This window comes from Centruroides vittatus, unplaced genomic scaffold (genome assembly GCF_030686945.1).
Source record: "Centruroides vittatus isolate TY-2023 unplaced genomic scaffold, ASM3068694v2 contig_979, whole genome shotgun sequence".
NCBI classification, from domain to species: domain Eukaryota; kingdom Metazoa; phylum Arthropoda; class Arachnida; order Scorpiones; family Buthidae; genus Centruroides; species Centruroides vittatus.
The window spans coordinates 2,393,401-2,417,634 of NW_027122650.1; positions in this window are offsets into that span (position 1 = coordinate 2,393,401).

Genomic DNA, 24,234 nt, shown 5'->3' on the forward strand with positions numbered 1-24,234 from the left:
AACAAATATTTCAAGAAAATATTAACATTAAATCTCGTTCGGTGATGATGTGTATTGTGAAACACGTCAAAAATTCCTAAATAGTTCGTAGTCTGTAAAAGTTTTTTTTGACTTCATAATCTCTTTTTAAGACATTGTTTACTACGAATTCTATTGAAGGGATCTTTCTTCCATTTGAGGATTATATTTTAAGAGTTCAACGACTTTCTTACAATTTATTGATTTCTTAAACCCGAGATGAATTAATTATATCTTTAATTAAGTATTCAACCTATCAATTTTCGCATCATTTATTTTAAAAGGGAATTTAAAACTTTAAATAATTCATAAATTATATTAAAGCGAACTCCTTAAATCCTTTTGTAATTTTGTAAAATTTATGAGCCTTCCTTTTAGCTGTGCACAGACTAATATAATAATTTAAATAATAATAATAATAATAAGATTACTAAATTAATTCTATAAAATTTACAATGAATATTTATGATAATTATTAATGAATGCAAAATTATGTAAGTCGTTAGTTTAGTTTTCGTTTAACAGAGGTTAACAGAATGTTCGTGAATTATTTTTTCGGAATTTTAATTAAGTTATGAAACATAAAAGAAAAAATTCTTATTCTTTAAACATTAATTAATGATTTTATTAATCTAAATTACCTCGAGGTAAAGAAAAAAACAAAAGACGGAAAAGTTATTATATAAAAATGTATAATTAAATTAACTGTTAAATTTAAGCGGTTCAAACAGGGTTAATGGTTAGGGCGAATCGTGTTTTAGTAATTTTGTAAAGAAAATTGTTTAAAGAAAATAATAATTTGTAAAATTCTAAACATAATAAAAGATGTTTCAACACATCTCCACGAATCTTTCACTTCGATGAAGTTAAATTTAGTACGTAGAATTAACTGTCAACGTGCCATCTCTAATCTCCCAACAACGGTAGTTAATGCCTACGTTCTACATATTAGAGGAATGTAGCAAAATTGCCAATTAGTAATCATACTGTTCAATATCTAACACTTTAAATTAATTTTTAAAACTTAAATATAATAAATAGAATATAGAAATTAAATATTTAAAACATTTCACTCTCATATAATCAGAAAATAGTGTTTTTATATATCGTTTATCTACTTAATTCTTAAAAATCATTTTAAATTTATTTTCATTTAGTTTATTAAATATGTAAATGAAAATTTATTATCCTAAAAAGTATTTTTCTTGCAGAAATAAAAAATTAAATAAAATTTAAAAGAATTTTTTAAAAAAATTATGTGACAAATAGAAATATAATAAGCAAATCTTACAGAAATCAAATTATTAATTACAATAATCATAATAATAATAACAAATAATATAACGTTTGAAAGCAGCAATACAATAATAAATCTTAGTTTATACATTTATAAATATAAAAATTATAAATATATAAACATAAATCACATAATTTTATAATAAAACTCAAAAAATTATTTCAAAATCTTCGGAAAGTTTAATGTATTTTATTAGAAACAATAGCAGAATATACTTAATGTTTTTAAAATAATTTTACAATTTTTTTCGCATATTTTAGACTAATTTTTATTGTAATCATTTTAACAATACTCATTAAATCTGAACTGAAAGTGCGATTAAAATAAAAGAAATTATTTTTTCTATGTCTTGGAAATCATTTTTCTTCTCGAAATATCTGGTTATAAAAAGAAGATTAGGGTTAAATTGTAGAATTTGATATAAATTATCGTTTATCGGTATAAAAAGTCCACCCTCTAGTAAATCTCTAATGTCAAAAATTCCAAACAAATGACCATGACGTGATACGGTCTGAAGAGTCGTCTAGCGTCAGGGCGTGGATGATAATTTTGTTCAAAGTCATCATCTTTTGTGTCACATTTTCTGCCATTGACTTCTAGCCTTGGTTATATGACACAACATAAATCGCTTGATAAAGAACAATTTCTCAAACGCTCGGAGAACTAACAGAAATTCTGCGTATCTCTCTTTGCTTTGTTTTTATCAGTAGCGAAACACCAAATGATTATTGTTTAGCGGGAATAGTTTTACTTTTATTGAATTTCGTAACATTTTTACGGCTAGTTCCTCGGGAATAAAATCAGAACCGCGTAGAAAAGCTTTGTCAAACGTTTTGAAAGTCTGCCACAAATTTTTCTTTATCTTTATCTAAAATGAACAGTGCATCACTTTACGAGAAAACCGTTACGAAATTGAAATGCAATAACAACATTTTAATCTCAAAATTTCAGATTAAAACATAACTTTATATAAGTTATATAAACCTAGAAACATTTTTTAAATTAGTATGAATAGAATATAATAAATTTATAATAGTTCACATCAGATATGTTATGTCAAAAATATTTTACAAAATACATTATGAAATATGGCAGGTAATTATGTTCTTTCAGTAAGATTTCCAGAAATTCTCTAAAAAAAGCAAGCGGTGTCCTACAAACATCTTAACCACACCTAATCACTTAAATATGAATCTAAAAAGATTTTTTTTCAATTGTTGAGTAATAATTATATAGTAGACACACCGTAAAAATAAAATTTATATTTTCGTGATATTAAATGAGAATTAAAAATATACTTATAGACATTTTCTATTTAAAAAGTATTATCCAATAAATTATATAAAATCTTTAGAAGAAATCGTTAGGAGAATTGACATTGACTCCGAAGGAAGTAGATATTGTGTGATGATAATTTATTACGATTTGACCCGCTTTGAATTGATAGCAAATGATGTACACTGGTAACCATGTATTAGTCATCCTTGCTTAGTAACTGGGTGCAGTGACACACATATCCGGCCAGATCACGGTTCAGAGACAGGTCAGACCCACTCTCACCTTTCGTTTTTCAAAATGTGAAAGTGAAGCAAAGAAACATTTGTTCCAGTGACATAAAAAATCAAAAACTCTTAATAAAAACTAGATATTTACTTGTAAGATCATTGTATAAAAGTGTTTATAAAGTTGCCATTTTTAAAAAATTGAATTCTGTTTGTATATAACACAACTAAAATTTGTTAGTTATTATTAACTTCATTCGTTTTATACGGAAATATTTCATCTCTTGTTAAGTTGGGAAAAAACGTAACAGGATGAAATAATGATTTCAAGTATGACATTAAAATTGGATTATAAACGCATCATGTTGACGTATCATCAAAAAACTTAACAGGTGAGAGTGAACAATTGCAGACCGGATGAGATAAATACAAAGATATACATCAAGAGTTTCTTTTTATCTTAACAAGCCTATCAGGAATCGCTATCTACTGTTCTCGATTTCGTTGTTTCAATCTATGTCAGAAGAAAGTAACCCCAAATTATTCCAACGATAATAATGGGGGTCATTGGCATACCCGTGGGCTCCCGACTCAGGTAATGAACTTGGAAGAATAGTCGACAAATTTGTTTACAAAGGTGAAAGATGCAAAATTCGGTTTAATATTGTATATTCGTTTCAACAATAATAATTTATACTAATCAGTATGTAGCCTACTCGTATTTATCGATCAGTAGAGTATAAGCAAAACTACAGTCGCTCATTCGTTTATTATCATAAGACATCGTAATGTTCCCATAGGGTGTTTCTTTTCTTATAATTGAAAGTTTTTCTTTTAATTTCGACGAAACCAACAACGCGAATGAAGTTGTTGTAATTCCATTTGTATGTTTACACAATTGAAAGGCGACTATTCTTTTCTTTTAACTTTTGTCAACCCTCTTTTTTTTATAATCAGTAAAAATTGGCAAATGAATTTTGTCCGGAACGGGAGCTACGGTTGGTTTACATCGCCTTTGTTTGAATCCATTTTTTCTATGAAAAACAATGTGTTGGGATACATCAATTATGTCACCGTGCGATGCCAAAGCGACATATTTACAAGGTAAACATTTTTGTTTTAAAATTCCAATATTTGAGTTTAACGTGGTAATTAATCGTTCGTATATATCAAGTTTTAAACTATTATAATTGCGTTGTTTATATATATATATATATATATATATATATATATTTAAAACAAACAAATGTAAAGTATACGTGAGTAAAGAAATACAATCGAAAGAAGATAAAATCTGATTCACAGAAACGACGAAGGTGAAGTTCAGTCAGAGAAAGTCTATATCCATTCCGGATCGATGAAACAGATTATATAAATGCCAAGTAGGAACCTATGAACCGGAGAAAGAAAAACAGGTTTGTAGAGAGGAGCAACGATTATGTCTAGAAACCATTGAAAATGACAGATAATTTCTAAGTAGATAATCTTTAACAATACATGAGACTATAGTTTATTAAATGGATTGGTCTAAGGGCAATTCAATAATATTTTCTCCTCGAAATAAGGAAGCATTACACGGAAGCAGATGTTTCTGATTTTGTCTCTATAAGTTTAATTTGAGCAATTTTATTGCTGTAATAAATTCCTCTAGAAACTTACAAGAGAATAATTGGTATTCTGCAATAGTTTCGCAAAAGCAAATGATCATAACAAAATAACATTAAAGATACTTCTGCCTGCTAGATTTCTTCCAATTTTATTTCATTTTCTTCCTATTTTCTCTCGATATCTAGCAATGATTCGGTAAATTAATACGTTAGAAAATAAGTTTTTTCCCTTTATTTATTTAATAAATAAGTTTATAAAAAATATACTTCTGTTAAAATTTCGAAGCTGTAGAAGCTTATATGATATTTTTCTCCCGAAAGCACTACATATTTGAATAGTATTAAATAAAAAAATAATAATTTAATACAGTTATTTTACCATAAAATTTTTTCATTAGGTAAAAATTTTTAAAATATATTCAAAATATATCGTAGTTTCTCTCTCTCTTTTTTTAATATTTCAAAGCTAATTAGGAATAATTATTTTTATTATTAATTTCTCTTAAATTGAAGACATAATTAGGAAATAATATGTTAGATTATTTGTTTTGTATAAAAACATTTTAATGTAGAAATACATTACAACTTTGAATGATATAAAGAATTGAAAGACCTTTCTTTAGCCTATTCAAAGTTGTTACAGAATAAGAGTTAATTATCTAATTAGAAAATTTGTAAAATTTCAAGTATTTAAATTACTTTGATCTGAACATTTCTCCAGAACTAAAGATATTTATCAAACAATTTATACTTATTTTTATTCATCTGTGAAAAATGTCATTTTCAATTTATTTTTGAATTTCAAAACGAGTAAACGCAATTCATTAGGATGGAATTATTTTACAATAATTGCGTGTTAATATAAAAATAATTAGTTTAAAAATCGACAATAAAATAAATTATTACTTACTAATGGATTAATCATATAAAACATATAAATATGAACGAAATGATCAAAACAAGAGTAGAAATTAAATAAATACTTAATAATTAATATATATATGTACGTATACTTAATTCTATGTTTAATTTTGTATTCATAGTTTTATTTATTTATACGTTACTTATTTATTGATAAAAGAAAAAGTCATACACTATAAAAACTATAAAGTTTGATGTAAGCTTGTAAATAAGATATAAATTAAAATAGTTACGAAATTAATAAATTATAGAAAAACAAATTGAAAAGAGTTTTCCTTTAAGACAAAAAAATTATTTAAATGTATTTAGTCTATGTTCTTAATTAATTCTTTTTTGTAACGCGATACGCTTATGTTCTTATTTACTTTTTAAATTAAAAATTTATACTATTATATAATTAATAAAATAATTACAAAAGCACTACATATTTGAATAGTATTATTAAATGGAAAAATGATCATTTAATACAGTTTTTTTAGCATAAAATTTTTCATTAAGTAAACATTTTTAATGGATGTAGGAAATGTGTTTAAAGTAACAATTTAAACTCATTTCCTACATCCCTTAGAAGCATACGTCTTTACATTTCATTTAGAAAATAAAATCTTTCTATAAAAAATATATTAAAAATTAAAGATATATCTTATATATATTCTCATAATAATGTAAATTTAATAGATTCATAATTTAATTGAGTAGAACGATAACAAGATATTAGTCTATTTAAAGTTTTATATACAAAGCTTAACTAATATAATGACAATAAGCAAGATAATATGGCTTAACTAATATCAGTTCAAGTTCGAACAATTTCATTCTCGACAATGCCTATTGTATTGATAAACCATGTATCGATGCTTGTAAATCTCGATCTACATTGCTGATTATCATTGTCTATTAATTTAATCATTACATATTTTATTATTTCTATTCACATGATAGGAATGATTAATTAGTTTGAACCTTTCTATTATTCGATTTAGTTTAAACTCTGTATTAAGCAAGTTTCATTTGTATCGTTTGATGAAGAACAACAATTCTTTTAAGTATAACAGACTAGATCAATCATATTTATTTTGATGTAAATTATCTCTAAATTTAGAGATATTCATTATATAAACTCATTTCTTTGGTAATTTAGATTTCGTTTCTTAAACGGGGGTAGATTTAGGGGCGCGCAGGTCACAGATCACAGCTGCATCCCCTCTACAGATTTCTGGATTCGCTATTGTTTTTGAAGCCACCTAAAACAATACGAATTAAATAAATAAAACAAATAATATTACTTAAAATACTGTATTCAACTGTGGAATCTGTATCGAGGTTTAAGTCACATTTTGCTGGATTCCCTCTATTTCAGCTTGAACTCAATTATAGCAAAATGTAAAAAAATTATTAATATTACTAATTTTAATTAAATTTTAACGATATTCCGTATTATATTATAATAAAGAAATCCTTATTCTTGTTATTTTTAAAGTATTTATTATACTACGGAGAATTAAGTAATTTAATTTAATTTAATTTAATTTATTTCGATTATAAAAAATATTTGAAATTTCAGTTTCCTTTTTTAAATAATCATTTTATAGTTAAATTTATAAAAAATAAATAAATAAAAGTAATTTTTGTTGAACTCCATACAGTATAATTTAATGTGAAATAATTACTTCTGAAAATGGCAATAAATTGAGCCCTCAAACCATTCTAAACTTATTTTGAACGCTCGTTTTTCTATGAAAATAGCATAAAAATTTTTTTATAGTTGTCAATTTGGCAAATAACCTCTCGTCAGATGAGTTGTGTAATAAAATTCAAGGTCGATATAAGCCCTTAGAGTACTTAAAAAGTATACAGTATTTTTATTCAGCGAACCTCCCGTTTTTGTTTCTTACTTTATCGTTTTAAAGTTTATAAAATTTACATAAAATTTCAAAAAATCAAAGAGCGTAGATATCGAGTTTTTCGTCACTTAATCCTTCAATTTTGCGAATTAATACCCTTCGTTAATTAAGCGAGACACAAGAAATAATTCGTAATTCTCACAAGTTCAGTAAATAGATTCGTAGATTCAAGCTCATAATTTTATAAACAAAGGTTTCATGACAATATTCATGACAATATAGTTTGAAATAAAGTTAACAAATCCAAATCAATTCAACAAAGTTAACAAATCCAGATAAATAAACTAACATCGGGTTATTGTAAAATCAATTGTCTGAAAAAATTACATTTTCATTTAATTCAACGATTTAGTTACGTGATGTCATAGCATTGGCCTGTGTCGGAATTAAATGCTGGTAGAATGACGTCATATTTAATTAAATGAAATTATATTCTGTATGACCCCGTCTTTAGGTGGGGTTGATGGGTTACGATACCGCCACACATGGACGATCTGTCAAGGGGTGTGCCTTCCGGACGACTTTATATGGGAAAGTGGATCTTATTTATGAGTTACAAACGTACAGAAAATCCGAAAAACTCCACCTGGCAGCCCGTTTGTCGGTGGCGAATCTACGAACTATTCAGTGGTTTTATCCATTCAGCCACTGTGAGGCATGATCAATTCTTTACTTCTATCCTGGATATTACCGATTCAATTAAACGGGGAAGACCTTACTCCTATTAAGATTTGACATGCAAACGTAATTATAAGAATTAAAATTCACATATTTGCATACATTTCATTTATTCTCATTTCTGAGTGTTATCAATAATATCTAATTGTGGGAATGTAATCAAATTTCTAAATATATTATATTTAGCATATTTGTAATATATGATTGCGTTTCTCAACCTTTTTAAGCCCAAGGACCAGTAAAATGCCTGAAATAATTCAACCGACCACTAAGTTATGCAAGCATAATTTTTTTTAGTGTGCCATTTATAACATAATAAATCTAAAAGCTTGTTTTAAATACATACGGAAATATAATTAATTAAATTGAAAGTAAACTATTAAAAGTGAATTATCATTAAACAGATATTTAACGTTTAATAATTTAAGTCTACCTGAGGACAACATGCCCATCAATTCGGACCACAGAATGTCTACGGACTACATGTTCAGAAACGTTGATATAGAAAAAAACTCAAATTTTGAAACGAAAATGTGATTGTGAATGAGAATCATCACTGGCCAAATGATTAGAAATAAGATTATATAAATGTAAAGTAAGAGTAGCAAAATGTTTTTTATCTTTAACAAATCACGAAGATGAAACTTCCTAAATCTAATAAATTACCCCTATTCTAATAATTTGGTTGGCAATAATTATGGTAATTTATTAGAATAGGTTAGGTTAGGTTAAAACGTGTGTCCCCACTGTTTCAGAGATGAGCCGCCATGTTCGCTACCATAGGTAACATTAACCGAAACTTTTTTTTTATCAGATTCTGCGCCGATAGAACTTTCATGATCTTTCTTTCGGTTCCTTCGGCATATATTAATTGAGTCAAATTTTGCATGTCTTTGTTTCTTTCCTGCTTTTGCTCTGCAAGAAAAATAATCTTATTCTTTAAAAGTTTTCTATTAAAATTTCTATTGCATTTCTATTAAGTATAAATAAAATAATATAAAAGATAATACAAACAAATGAACATAATTATAGGAAATATTGTTTATCAATTAATAGTCTACAACAGTGGTTCCCAAGCTTTTTAGATTCTCGGCGCCCTTGCTAAATCTAGATTTTCCCAAGGCGCCTTATGTCAAATTCTAACAAGTACAATTTGCGAAATAGCAATTATTTAAATTAGAGAATTGGGACGTTAAGTAAAAAATAAATAAAACACGTATTTAAGGTAACAAAGAAAATGTAATTGAACAAATTCAATTAATTATACAATACAATACAATACAATATTTATTTATTGATTTAAATTATTTTTACAACAGGAGAAACAGATTTGATTATTTAGTATTATTTAGTATACGTGGTTATAACTTGTCACAAAAATTCCAAAAATTTAGAAAGGAAGGAGAAGACCTTAAATAGAGTAAGTTTAGACATATGTTCGTTTTTCAAATGACCATGCCCGAAGTCCCCTCCCCCAAAACAGAGCATTTCAGTTGATATGTCACCCTACAAGAGCCAAACAATTGGACCAAGAGGCTTTCTTCTTCTTCGTTTCCGCAATAACTACAAAATTTGTCTCTTGATATCTTAATCCGATATTCGGATTAAGATATCAAGAGACAAATTTCGGATCATCTTAAAGTCCTTTAAGATGATCCGAAACATGTTAAGCCTAAGTTGCATAATGAGGCTCTTAGTGGAAAAATAGGTCTCCACAGTTACACCAGTTTCGCTGTACACCAACCCAGGCGCGATTCGAACAAGTCCACTCGCTTGGCCTAAATAAACGAAGTATCTTGACTTCACAACTGATCTGACTTGGTTTGAATTAAAACATTTAAATAAGTTTTCAACAGTAAAGCTGTAAATTATAATTAATTATATAATTAACTCATTCCACTAATTATAATTAATTGTAATTAATTATAATTAGTGGGATGAACGAGCCTGTTGATCACTGCACATTTTCAAAAATCTTGAAATTAAACTGGACACAGCCACCCTCATTTCCTTTTCCACATTGATTTTCGTGCAATGCTTAGTTTTTATCACAGTGACGAACTCTGCTTCGCACAAATAAGTCGCAAATGGAATTAAGATTCTCTGAGCTTTCTTACTCAGAAGGGATATTCATCTTTTACTGATATCCAAAATTCAGTTAATTCCATGTTACTAAATTCTATTTTCGCGTATTGTCGCAAAACAACTGAATAAGATGTTCTTCTTCTGAAGCAGTAAATTCAGATGGAGCACTGGCTTTAAATGTATTTCGAATCCATGCAAATTTATTATCCATTAAATTTATTATTATTATCATTTTGAAAATATTTCTCCAACCAGTTAATAAGTTGTGATAAATGTTCTTAAAAATAGATTTTATATCTCGAGAGAAATCAACTCCATTGGAGGTCAAAAACTGTTGCAACAAAGGAAAATGTTCTTTTCTTTCGTCTCCATTTATTTTTCGTTTTCATAATTTTAATTTCTTTTATAAAAACTGAAATTTTCTCAATCGATTTTAAAAGGTGAATGTTGCTTTCCGATAGGGAGAGATTCAGAGCCTTCAGCTTTTAAAAAATATCACATAAGTTTGCTAGTTTACCAAAAATCTTCATTCACAAAATTTTCGGCATACTTCGGCATTCTCTTTAAGAAAAATATAAATTTCCTGTCGCAGTTCAAACGTACGAGACAAAACATTACCTCGAGAGAGCCATCGCTCTCTCCTGGTAATGTTTTGTACTTTCTCGAAGTGCTGTAGTACAATAAAGACGCGTGCTCGGATCCTCACATAGTTTTTGAAAAATTTTGCTTTCAACGGCCGAGTTTTTATAAACTTTACTACAATTACTACGTATTCTAAGATCTGATTCAATAAGACTCAGATATTTTGATGCGAGTGCTTCCCTGTGAATAACGCAATGGGTCCACAGTGCATCAGGGTCTTTGCTTCGAAAAAGTGTTTGTAATCCTCCATAACACCCGGACATAGAACGAGAAACGTCAGTACAGATATTAATGCATTTAGTCCACTCTAAATTATTTCCGGATATGAAAATATCAATGATCTCGAACAAGTCGTGAGCCTTAGCACCAGCAGAGATATTTTTACAAAAGAGAAAGTCTTCTACAATGTTATTTCTATCTATAAACTGTATATAGCAAATCAAGTGAGAATCATTATTATTATTTGTGTCCTCATCCAGCTGCAACCCAGATTCCTTTCTTTTTATTTTTTTAATTAACTGAACATTGGAGGTCCTTCGCTATCTGCTGTATTCTGCGACTGATGATTTTATTGAACAAAGGCACTTTTGAAAGCTGCTTCCCAACAGACTCGCCGATCACAATGTTCACCATATCTACAGCAGCCGGTAGAATGAGTTTTTCTGCCATGGTATGAGGCTTTTTACATTTTGAGATTCTATGTGCCACCTTTATTACTAAGTTAATGATTTGCACCAGGTCCGCTACATGTCGCATCTTATCACATTGAATTGAAAGTGAAAGTAAAAATAGGAAAATTTTATAATATTACGTGGTGCCTCTGTGAGGAAGTCGCGGGTCCCTTAGGGCGCCACGGCTCACACTTTGGAAACCGTTGGTCTACGAAATTAAAATATAAAGACCATACAGAGTCTTACAATAAATACTAATTAGATAACTGAATACTGAATAAATACTGATGTGTATTGAGGTCAATATCAGTGGTGTGTACATTAAATATCATCATCATCATATTAAATAGAAATGTATTCTTTTAGCAAAGTAATAAATGTTTGACAGTATTTCAATTAAACTCTGCATGCTGAGCTCTCGCACGTATGTAATTTACTTGTAATTATACATAACATAAACGGATTGTTATCGAGGATTAATTATTTTCTGTACTATAAATTCATATGAAAGTAATTTAAATTGTACTTAAACAGTACTGGTAACCATTGAAACCTAATGATATTAGGTTTCAATGAATTATTGATATGAATTAATGAATTATTGATATGAATTAATGAATTATTCAATGAATTTATCATTGAATGAATGAATCTGTAGAATATTGATAAAACGAAATTTTAAAATAAATTTGTCATTTGGAATTTATCATAAATACAGTAAACTACTACATAAGACATGGAAAACTAAGAATGTAAAATCAATATTGAACTTGTGAATTTATTATAAACGTGTCATAATTATTCAATACGTAAATCTACTTTAGATTTATCACAGTTACGCTAAATGATTTTGAAAATTTGATTATTCTGTACATAGTTAAACAACGTTAAATTGTACAGAAAACAATAAGAATCAAATATAAAACAATATATCTCTATTTGTACACTTACCTTCTATTTCAATTGTATCAGCTATATTAAAAGATGATACTATTTTAACTTTTAAATTGAATGTCTCCATATCTGTACATGTTATTGATTCCATGACAGGAAATGATTCAAAAATTTCACAAACCCGCTTTTCATTTTTAATACAATCTGTTTCAGCTGTTATTGATATTCAGTATTAATTTCAATGCTAGACTCATTAATTGTTTAAACAACGTCAAGTCACTATCAGAATCTTCATTTTCATTTATTATGTTTGTGTACATGGTCTTATCGCTTTCTGACGATTCATCCATGAAATCGAATTAATCTTCATGTTATTTCGTATACTAATGAAAATTCTTCGAAATATCTGAAAGATCTTTTTAGTGGTCTTTCATTATTCACTAATTGAGTGATTTCTTCTAGTGTCAGAACATGATTTGGATGTTTCTGGTTACCAGAATATGATATCTAGAAAAATAAAATTTTTAAATATTTATTAAACATTTTGTTAACTCAAAACATCAAATGAAATTTATTTTTAACACTTTTAATGTAAACGAATTTAATAACCCCGAGAGTTTTACATGCATATTTACGTGTATATTTGAATAAATTCCCACTGTCATCTGCCCGTCTGTTTTTCCTCAATCTCAATAACGTAGTTAGATAGATGAAAGCCGAGACCAGACATGAAAAGATTAGGGGCAGGAAGCCCCGATTAACTATATACGAACGTTATTTCAAATCAAAAATTTTCCCCTGAAAAGTAATTAGATAGATGACTGGCACGACTCTACTGCTAACGGAAAAGTATGATGTACAGGAGCAAGACACTAGAGCTAATTTGAGGTGGAGAGCATATATTTTAAATTTAAAAAAAACTTTTATTTAATAAATTAAGACATAGTCGCTCTGGAAACATTTTTTACTTCCCTAGACGATCTCCATTTTTTCTTTTGTTCTAGAACAATTTTTCTTTTAGATGACCGGACCTTCCTTTATAGGCTACTCAGCCATCCAATATTAAAAAACGTTCTTTAAAACAGGGTTAATCCAATTAAAATTATAAAAAATAATTTCTTAAAAATTGGAAAATGGGATCTTACGACGTCTTTCTTACATCCATGTCCATTCGGGAGTTCGGGCCTTTATCCATTTTCCAGCGCATTTTTTGAGTGGATAAAGGCCCGAACTCCCGAATGGACATGGATGTAAGAAAAGACGTCGTAAGATCCCATTTTCCAATTTTTAAGAAATTATTTTTTATAATTTTAATTGGATTAACCCTGTTTTAAAGAACGTTTTTTAATATTGGATGGCTGAGTAGCCTATAAAGGAAGGTCCGGTCATCTAAAAGAAAAATTGTTCTAGAACAAAAGAAAAAATGGAGATCGTCTAGGGAAGTAAAAAATGTTTCCAGAGCGACTATGTCTTAATTTATTAAATAAAAATTTAACATCCGACGAACTTCAAAAAACTTGAAAAAAACTATTAAAATATGATAAAAATTGCAGACCGTTATTATAATAATGTCCCAATAAATAATTTCGCGTTTATAATATTATTTTATAGAATTTCAAATTAAATCCATTTCTTTGTATTATAAATATTTTAATATTCTATTGCTTTACAAACTTGCGTACTTTAAACGAAAAAATTATTGATGAAAAACTTCTTTTTAAAGAATATTTATATTTTATTATGACCTGTACTGCCATATATATTTAAATTAATAGAAATAATAGATAAGGAAGAACATTCTAGTATTCTATTTCAGACATCAAAATACTTGTACCAATCATTTAAATTTTTATAAATATTAATGAGTCATTCCATGTAATAAGGTCCTCAAATTCTTTATAAATAAATAATATTTTTGATGTTTGCAATTATTGCCTGATTATTCAGCATAAATATGATAGGCTACTTTAAAATGGCAAAGATAATTTAAAGTATAGTAATAATTTAAAAGATAAATGACGTAACTATTTTTATGGTTTAAATTAATCTGATGTTTCGATGTCTTTAATACAAAAAAAATATAAATTTACGTAAAAGCTTCAAAAATTATTATGTGCTTGTTTATTTATATTGAATTTACGGGAAGAAGTGTCAATTTACCAATATATTTAACGATGCAGTTTTTACTGATTAAACGTTTTAAACTGTTTTACCAGTTTAACAGTATTGCAATTCCTAGTTGACAAGTATTAAGCCAGATGGCCTAGTAGTTAAGGTGGCAGCATACCGCTCTGGAGACCTATTATCGTATCCGGACAGGCCGAAAAGCCCAGGAAATTCTTCGCAGGTGGTCTGTCCAGATATGTCGTCCATCATTATCCGGCTGCTTCATTGTGGGCCTGCTGAATACATGATGGGCTTGATTTAAAAAGTCTCTCTTTGTGCTCACACAGCAGAAAGAGTTTTAAAAAGTTGACAAGTGCTGCTTTTAATTTAACTTTCATTGTATATAGAGCGAATAGGGTTCGAGTTCGAAGTCTGATGCAGAGAAGCTGTATAAGTTTGTGCTCCTACAAAAACCTGATTTTTATGCGGAAATTTATTTTGCAGAGTGTGTATTTTAAAAATATTGAACATTGGAAGGTACCTAGAGCAAGGTGTAGTCAAGTAGGATAGTTTTCATTCCATCACTTTCGAATTTTGACGGAAAAGTCCTCATACTCGATTTTCCGGCCGTTGCGATTCCGATTATCCGGAATTTAGTACGGGATATCTTTCGTATTACTAATATAACACTAAGTTAAAAATTTGGTGGTTATAGGGCCATTATTTACGATTTTATTAGCTATTTTTTATCTATTTCCGGTTGTCCATGGAACGCGTTTTTCGGACTTCCTGTTGGTGGTAGACAGTTAATATTCGGTCATTTCTTTCTACACCCTCTAGTCATCATAACTGTACAATAACTTTTAAATCCGTCCATTAGTTTTTAAATTATGGCAATTCTACTACCACATTCGAAATTAAACATTGAACTTTTTCTTCGTTGCCTAGCTACGGTCATTGACCTTTAGGTCCGAAAATCAGTGATTGCCGTGTTTCGCGAATTCTATTTTACTTACATAGGGCAATATATATATTTTTGGATTCGGCTCATCAAGAGGAATCTAAATAAATGCATGGAAATAAATAGATCTCTAGTATAATATAAACATGGAAGATGATAATTCAATACTGAGTAAATCTGAGGTTGAGCCAGAAATTAGAGATAAGGGATTATCACAAATTCTACTTATTAAAAATGAAATGGAAAAGTATATAAAAGAATACTCAAACTCAAAACTAGGTACTTCGATTCATGCAAAATTCATACTAGACAGCGTTAAAAAGATAATAGACATCTATAAAGAAAACAGGCCTATCATAGACAATAAAGTGCACGAAATAAACAATAAATTAGACACAATTATGAAGGATCTTGACACCAGGAGAACTATCCAAACTCCAACATATGCAGAAACACTTAAAGGAGGGGAAAAATCTTCGAAGGATAATAAGGCAATGATTATCATTAACCATAAAAACGAAAACATCGAATCGGAGGAAATTAAACAAAAAATAAAAACATTTTTTGATCCAGTTAAATTAGGTATAGGAATCAAAAACATAAGAAAAATTCGTAATAAAGCTATTCTAGTGGAGGTGGAAAATGATAAACAACGAGAACGTTTATTGAACGAAATAAGTAACCACGTAGAACTAACAGCGAGAACACCCAAAAAAGTACAGCCAAAATTTTGTATTTATAACGTTCCTAACGAAATAGACACAGAAAACTTCATAGATCACCTGTTTTCACAAAACGAAAATATATTAAAGGCGGTAACAGACGATACCCAATATAATGAAGAAATTAAAATAAAATTTAAATGGGGCAAGAATCAAAACTCAAAAAACTGGGTAATTGAAGTATCACCAAGTCTACGAAAAGTACTATTAAAGCAAAACAAGATAAATATGGGGTGGATTCGATGTCAAATAAAAGAATACTATGGAATAATTCAATGCTATAAATGTTGCAGATACGGTCATACAGCAAATCAGTGTCATAGTGAACGTAACTACTGTACACACTGCGCAGGGGATCATAAATATCAAGAATGTATAAACAAGGAAAAAACCCCAACATGTACAAATTGCATCAAATTTAAACACATACACCACACACATAAGGCGATTAGCGACGAATGCCCAGAAAGGCAAAGAGTATTAAAATATATAAAAGAAAGAACCGACTATGGAAACTAACCATTGTCGACAGAATGGGAATATAACAGGAAATAAAGGCTTAAAAATACTGCAAATTAATTTAGGAAGAGGAATTCAAGCAGTGTCCCAACTAGTAGGGAACAAACTCCAACATTTTGACATATTATTGATCCAAGAACCTTACTGTAAAGATAAGAGACCGATGGGCTGGCCACTTCCAACAAAAATTCTCTATCACTGTATTGAACAAACCCCTTGGACTATCATTGCCATCAACAACAAGAACATACAATGTATGTTACTCACAGAATACAGTGACAATAACATGACAACAATAGCAATCAACCACAAGAGCAAAAACTGGATAATTTGCACATTTTATATTCCAATGGACTCAAATATAACAGAATACCTAGAAAAACTAGACAGGCTCTGCGATAAATACCAACAAAGTCATGCAATGATCCTTGGAGGGGATAGTAACGCCCACTCGTACGTTTGGTTTGATGATAATTCTGATATTAGAGGTGAAGAGGTAGAGGAATTTGTCAATAGACGAAACCTATTTATATTGAATGAACCAGGTATGGTTAGTACATTTGAAAGTACAAATGGCACATCAAACATAGATCTTTCCATAGTAAACAGCCTAGCCCTAAATGAAATCAGTAACTGGATAGTAAATGACGAAATAAGCTTATCTGAACATCGATATATAGAATATGACATCACCCACGACCTAAGCACAGTAACGACTAAGAAATATAATCTACGAAAAGCACAATGGGAAAATATTATACAGGATATAAAACCAACACTAACACATCTGGGAACAGCAACAAACAAAGTTACAGCTGAGCGCGATATAAAGAAACTTATAGATAACCTAAATAAAGCACTACGTGCACATATCCCGATATGCAATGAAATGAAAAATAACACCGCAAAATGGTGGACATCTGACCTGACAATTCTTAAAAGTAAAGTACGGGCTAAACGAAGAAAATACAACAAATGTAGAGACCCACTTCAAAGGACATACCTTAAGGAAAAGTTTTTAGTAGAACAACGGAACTACAAACAACAAATAAAAGAGTCTAAACAGAGGAGTTGGGATAAATTGTGTCAAAAAAGTGAAAGTGATCCATGGGGGTTAATATATAAAATCGCTGCGGGGAAATTAAGACAACATTTTCAATTAACAGAAATGAAGAGCAAAAATGGTGATCTTATAAGTGATCAGGACGAATGTATAAAATTACTAATCAATGAATTTGTCAAAGAAGACAATCCCATATTGGACACCATAGAACAAAAGAGAATAAGAGAACAACTTAACTATAAAACAAATGGACCAGATATACCAGAATTTACAAAAGAAGAAATCTCATGGACCATATCTAATTTTAAGAAAGGAAAGGCTCCCGGTCACGATTTAATAACAATAGAAATGGTGAATATCATAAATAATAAGATTCCATCGCTATTACACACTCTATATAATAAATGCCTACAATACGCAATATTTCCATCAGAATGGAAACAAGCAAAAATCATACCAATATATAAACAGAAAAACAAAGACAAACGGGATCCGAGAAGTTATCGACCAATTTCCCTTCTACCGGTAATGGGGAAAATTCTAGACAAAATGATAGTCTATCGTCTTACAGCATGGCTAGGTTCAATGAAATGGATAAATAAAAATCAATACGGGTTTCGAGAAGGCTGTTCAGCCGAAGACGCCATATCAAAAGTTATAGACGAAATTGAAACAGACAAACAAAAATACAAATGGGTCATAGCTTTAAGCTTAGATATAGAGGGCGCATTTGATAATGCATGGTGGCCTCTCCTCCATACAAAACTAGAAGAACTAAATTGCCCACGTAATCTCTACGCACTCATATGTGACTACTTAACAAACAGGAAGGCCTTCATAGAATACTCAAATATTATAATAGAAAAAGACATGACTATGGGATGCCCGCAGGGTTCGTGTTCGGGCCCGCTATTCTGGTCTATAATATTAAACGATCTCTTAAATGATAATTCTCTAAAAGATAACAAAATTACAGCCTTCGCAGACGATATAATGGTAGTTTGTTCGGCAGGTAGCAGATTAAGAGTAGAGGAGGAATGCAATAGGACCTTAGAAAAAATAGTTAATTGGGGGAAAAGGAACAAATTAAAATTCAACCCGGACAAAACAAACGCCATTGCCTTTACAAAATGTCAAATTGAACGTAGACAACCAACCATAAAAATGAATGGAAAGGTAATCAGATGCACAACTCAAATAAAATATCTTGGAATAACAATAGATAATAAACTCCTCTGGACACCACAGATAGAACAAATAAAGAATAAAGTAGGTAACTTATTCCAAGAGATTGCCAAGGTAGCGAAAAGAGAATGGGGCAGGAGTGGGAAAGCATTAATACAAATTTATAAAGGTGTCATCATACCAATTGTCACGTATGGTGCACAAGTATGGGGGAAAAGAGTAAATCTAATACACACAAAAAGAAAAATAATTAGTCTCCAAAGAAAAATTTTACTAAGAATTACAGGTGCATATAGCACTACATCTAACGACGCTTTATGTGTAATGGCCGGACTGCTACCGTTGGATCTGGAAGTGAATAAAAGAAGAGACACCAGAAATATAATTAAACAGAATATAAATTCCCATGATATCCTCAGAAACGGAGACATAATAGAACAGAAACTAAAAGTGCATCAACATCTGAAAAGATTCGAATGGAAACATATCAAAATCATACAATACAATGAATCACACCCTCACAGAGTATATACGGACGGTTCAAGAAGTTCAACGGGAGTGGGTGCCGCCTTCATCTATTTTACAAGAACACGTGAGCAATATCACAAAAAATTTAAACTAGATAACAGATGTAATAATTACCAAGCAGAGTTGGTTGCAATCCACCAGGCAATAAAGTGGATCAATACAAACAAGAAGAATCTACAAATACTAGTATGCACGGATAGTGAATCAATACTAAAGGCACTTAATGACCCAAACAATACGCATGAACTTATAAACAGTATTAGACAAAACATCATAATTGGAATAAATAAGATACAACTTAGTTGGGTTAAAGCCCATATGGGAAACATTGGCAACGAGAAGGCGGATAACTTGGCAAAGGAGGCCAGTGATTTAACACTAAAGGAAATATACAGTAAGCTGTCAGAGCAATATATAAAAAGAGAAATAAAAAATAAATATTTAATCATTTGGCAAAGAAGATGGGAAGAGTCAAGAACAGGCAGAGAACTATTTGAATATCTACCGGATATAAACCAAAGAGTTACGAATAGTTACTTTATTATACACCATAAAAATACAAGATTTCTGACAGGACACGGAGATTTTGCAGACTACCACAGAAGATTTAATCATGGGAGTGACGGTCTTTGCGAAAACTGCGGAACTGAGGAAACCCCAACACACATACTAATGGACTGTATCAGATATGAATTACCAAGACATAATTTAATGCTGATATGCAATAAAGAAGGATATCAATGGCCAGTACGAAAACGAATCTTGATCAATAATGAGCATATCTACTATCATTTTAATGAATTTATTAAAATAAGCTATAAAAATAGAATATAGAAAAAAATATAGAAAAAAAAATATATTCACATAAGTAAATAACAGTTAGCTAATTTATGCTGGGAAACCTCTATAATCGAAATTATCTCGATAAAAACTAGCTCTTCCTAAGGGATGAATACAGTCTGTGAATGTTTCTGTTGTAGCAGTTAGGGTAGTACAAATTGGTAACAGGTCTTTAGTGTTCACATTCAATGCTGAGTTTAGGACATTCCATTTCACCTCCATCCTCTTTATAAGTTAATTCTCAGTGCTTTCCTTGGGATTGCTGAACTCTATATATAAAATAGGTCCAAAAGTTCGGTGAAATACATAAAATCTGCAATGGGACTTTCACCTCTCTACCGTAACACATAGGTGATTTCTACACTAATTCAAATTGCCTAGGATACTTTCCGCAAATGTACATAACTAAATCATTTGAACGACATAAATGCCAAATTGTTCACCTCTTCAACATCAATAGTATGAGACGGTGCTAATATATTTCATAGCAGACTTTAGACTATAGTGATATACTCTGCACTGCTCACTTAAGTAAATTAAATCATCAAAACCACCTGCACCACATAGGTGCCTTATCTAACATATTCCTATCAACTATTGGAATAGTTTGTGAAATAAACTTTCGTAGCCGACCATAGATTATAGTGATACACCCTCCACTGTATTATAAAGCAATTAATATTATTATTGTTTCTATAACCATAATAACCGACAACTAATATATAATGGAATACATGTAAGAACTCAACCAGTGCGTTCTGAGAAAACGCGCTGAAACAAGAAATGGTTTCATATGAAATACTAACTGCAAACACATTTACAAGATTAACAACGAAGGGAAAATACCAATAAAACTCCATGATAGAATACAATGTCAGCAGAAAGATATAACACAACAACTAGGAGGAATAATCACAGAATACTATGATAGCACACAACGATAAAGACGGGAAACCCCTATCCTCACCAAAGTAAGTATCGAGAACGTGCGACAGAATATGTCAATGGGAACGACAGAATAGTACGATGAGAAAGGATGGAATACAACGAAACGGAGGACAGGAAAACAGCGATAAAACACAACGGGGAGGAAGAAGAAATACACACTAATACCATAGAACAACACAATAAGACATAAGGATCCTCTTAATACCGAAGTGAGTATTGTGCACAATATGTTAGGGGAGTTCATAGGAGCTTAGACAAGGAAAAGACAAACTGTCACTACTCAAAAACTTAACAAACATTCTAACATGAGTGAACTTTCGAACTCATCAACATTATCCGGATACAAATAAATTATAAATTAGATAACAATGTCGGGATAATAATATAGCGGCTACGTCCGCATGTATGTATTTAAACCCTTGCAAAGCAAGATGCGAAGCAAGGTCGTAAATAAAGTTGGAGTACCAACCTTCTGACGAACTGTCAGGAAGGATGGACTGCTCCATTTAAGTAAGTTAAGTAAGTAAGTGTATATAGAGCGATCTGAGAAACTGTTAAGGAAGCTAATTTGGGTTTTTTTTTTATATAACTTTCTTTCCTGTTAGAAAAAATTGTCTCTTCTATACCTTTAAATTAACTCAAAGTTAATTTAAATTTTAAAAACTTTAAATTAACTGAAAGTTTAAAAGCAATGCATACGATAATATGTAGAAGTCATTGTTTAATTCTACTTTATTTTGACAGACGATCTCTGAGATTGCTGCATGTAAGTAACGTTACTAGATTTTTCGATCATTTTGCCATAGCTGTGCCAAAAAACGTTCAAAGACTGTGCAAACACAGTCAAGAGGTAAAGTAATTTGTTTTGTTTAAAATAATAAAATTCCTAACAAAAAAGAAAAAGCATTAATAATTTCGACAGTATCAGAATAAAATTCAGTTTAATCTTTTATAATCAGTAACAAAAGGAATAAAGTTAATTTTTAGTTTACTAATGTACAGTACAGCATGTTCTTATTTTTCAAATTGAATAAAACCTTTTTATTACTAAACTCAAATTAAACTGAGCGGTTTGTGAGATCGTACCTTGTCACTTAAACGAAAAAAAACCGTTGCCATGTTAGGTAATAGTTAATTCTCTGAATATTTGTATTTATTTGATGTTACTGGAGGTAATCTCCAGTAACGTCAGAAAAGTTAAAGAATATAAGAGGGGGTGAAAAACCTCTAGTCTTTTTGTCGTTTTTAGTGCGGCATGATAGTGATAAGATACAGTGATAAAATGATTTATGACAGTAAAATTAATCTCATTAGCTAAGAAAATAAGTGTTAGTTTTTTTAAATGAAGACAAAGTCTGCATAAAAAGAACCACTATTTATTTTCTTCGTGTTCCAGACAATACAGTTTCTTGGCAACTAACCTTTCTAAGCTACTTGTCGCCAAAAGCTGAAAAGTCCTTTTAAAAACACAAAAATATATCCAATTAAAATTGCAAGTAATTTCTAAAAATAGAACCGGTGACAATGTGTCAGTTCTCTTTTTCTATAAAGATATCTATCTAAGTATAATTTATATATATTATTAGCTGTTACCCACGGCTTCGCTCGTGCGGATTTTGCAAGCAAACCTATTTTGGACGAATTTTGCTATTTACATTCAATATTTCAACAACCATAGTAATTGTTATTTAACACCTGTTTTTAATTTGATAAATTTTCTGGAACGTTTACAATCGTTCTATAATCGAACCAATATGCAAAAAGAAATTCGAATTTAAAACGGTTCGAACATTTGGTTAAAAAATCAAAAACAGTATATAAAAAATATTTATAACAATGTTTGAAATGTTATCAATTTAATACCCCTAAGTACTCAATGAAGACTAAACGTAATTGAAAACAAAAAATCGCATCTAAAATAGTACAGTAGAAGCCGTTCTTCAGGTTAAGCCTTAATACTCTCCCTCTCCCCCCGCGGGGGAATTTTGAAAAATCCCTTCTTAGTGTGCGTATTCATGACGTACCGTAACTGTGTACCAAACTTCACCTCTAGGTTCTGGAACTTTCTAGAAGAACTGGAACATTCTTATTGAAGCGTCACACATTTTCGAAGTCAACCATTTTCAAACCTCATATCTCTCACATTCTTATAGCTATGGAGATGCGACCACCATAGTGCATGATGAGAGACTTGGAGCTACTACCATACTACCACACACAAACACCATTCATGTGCGATGTGTAGTTTTGGCTGCAGAGTGACGTATAGGCACAAACACGTCCATATATATATATATATATATATATATATATATATATATATAATAGATAGATATAGATATAGATTATCACATTATACAATCTACAATGCATCAACTGACCTTACAAGCTGTTTCTAAAATAGGACGAGGCTTTCCGAAAAAAAAAGAATGTGAATGCATTATAAGTTTGACATTATGACATTTGACATTCTTTTTCTTCTTCTTGGCCTTTACTCAACTATATGGAGTCAGCACTTGGAATCTTTCTCTTCTATTCTGTCCTGTCCAAACAGGGTCGGATTAACCAATAGACAAATTAGACAAATGTCTAGGGCCCGTAATTCGGAGGGGCCCGGCTTCAGTGCAGAATCTTTCTCTGTTTTAAAACGATTTAAAAATTATTTAAGAAATTTGATAGAACAGGAAAGGGTCTTTAACAATGCTTACTAAAGAAAGAGACACTCTCAAACGACTAGATTGATCAATTTTCTGAAATGAAAATCCAAAACTGAAAAACTTAAATATTTGAAAGGCTGATTAATGGCTAAAATTATATACAGTAAAACCCCGCTTAACGCTGATTCAATATAACGCAATCTGCTTGACGCCTAAAAAACGCTCAAAATTTATGCTGATTCAAATTAACGCGGTATTTCATTGATTCATATATAATACAATTATTCCCAAACACGAACCAATCAGCAAAAGGTGGCAATTCGTCGTAGCGCTGTACTTCCCTTAAATCTATGTTTGTTTTGTTCAATTTTGGAAAAAATATAACATCATGGATGTCATAGGAAATACGGACTTCGCTTGGCAAGAATTAACTGAGAAATGCATGAACGGAGTGTGGAAGAAGTTATGGCTGGCGGTATCCAAGAA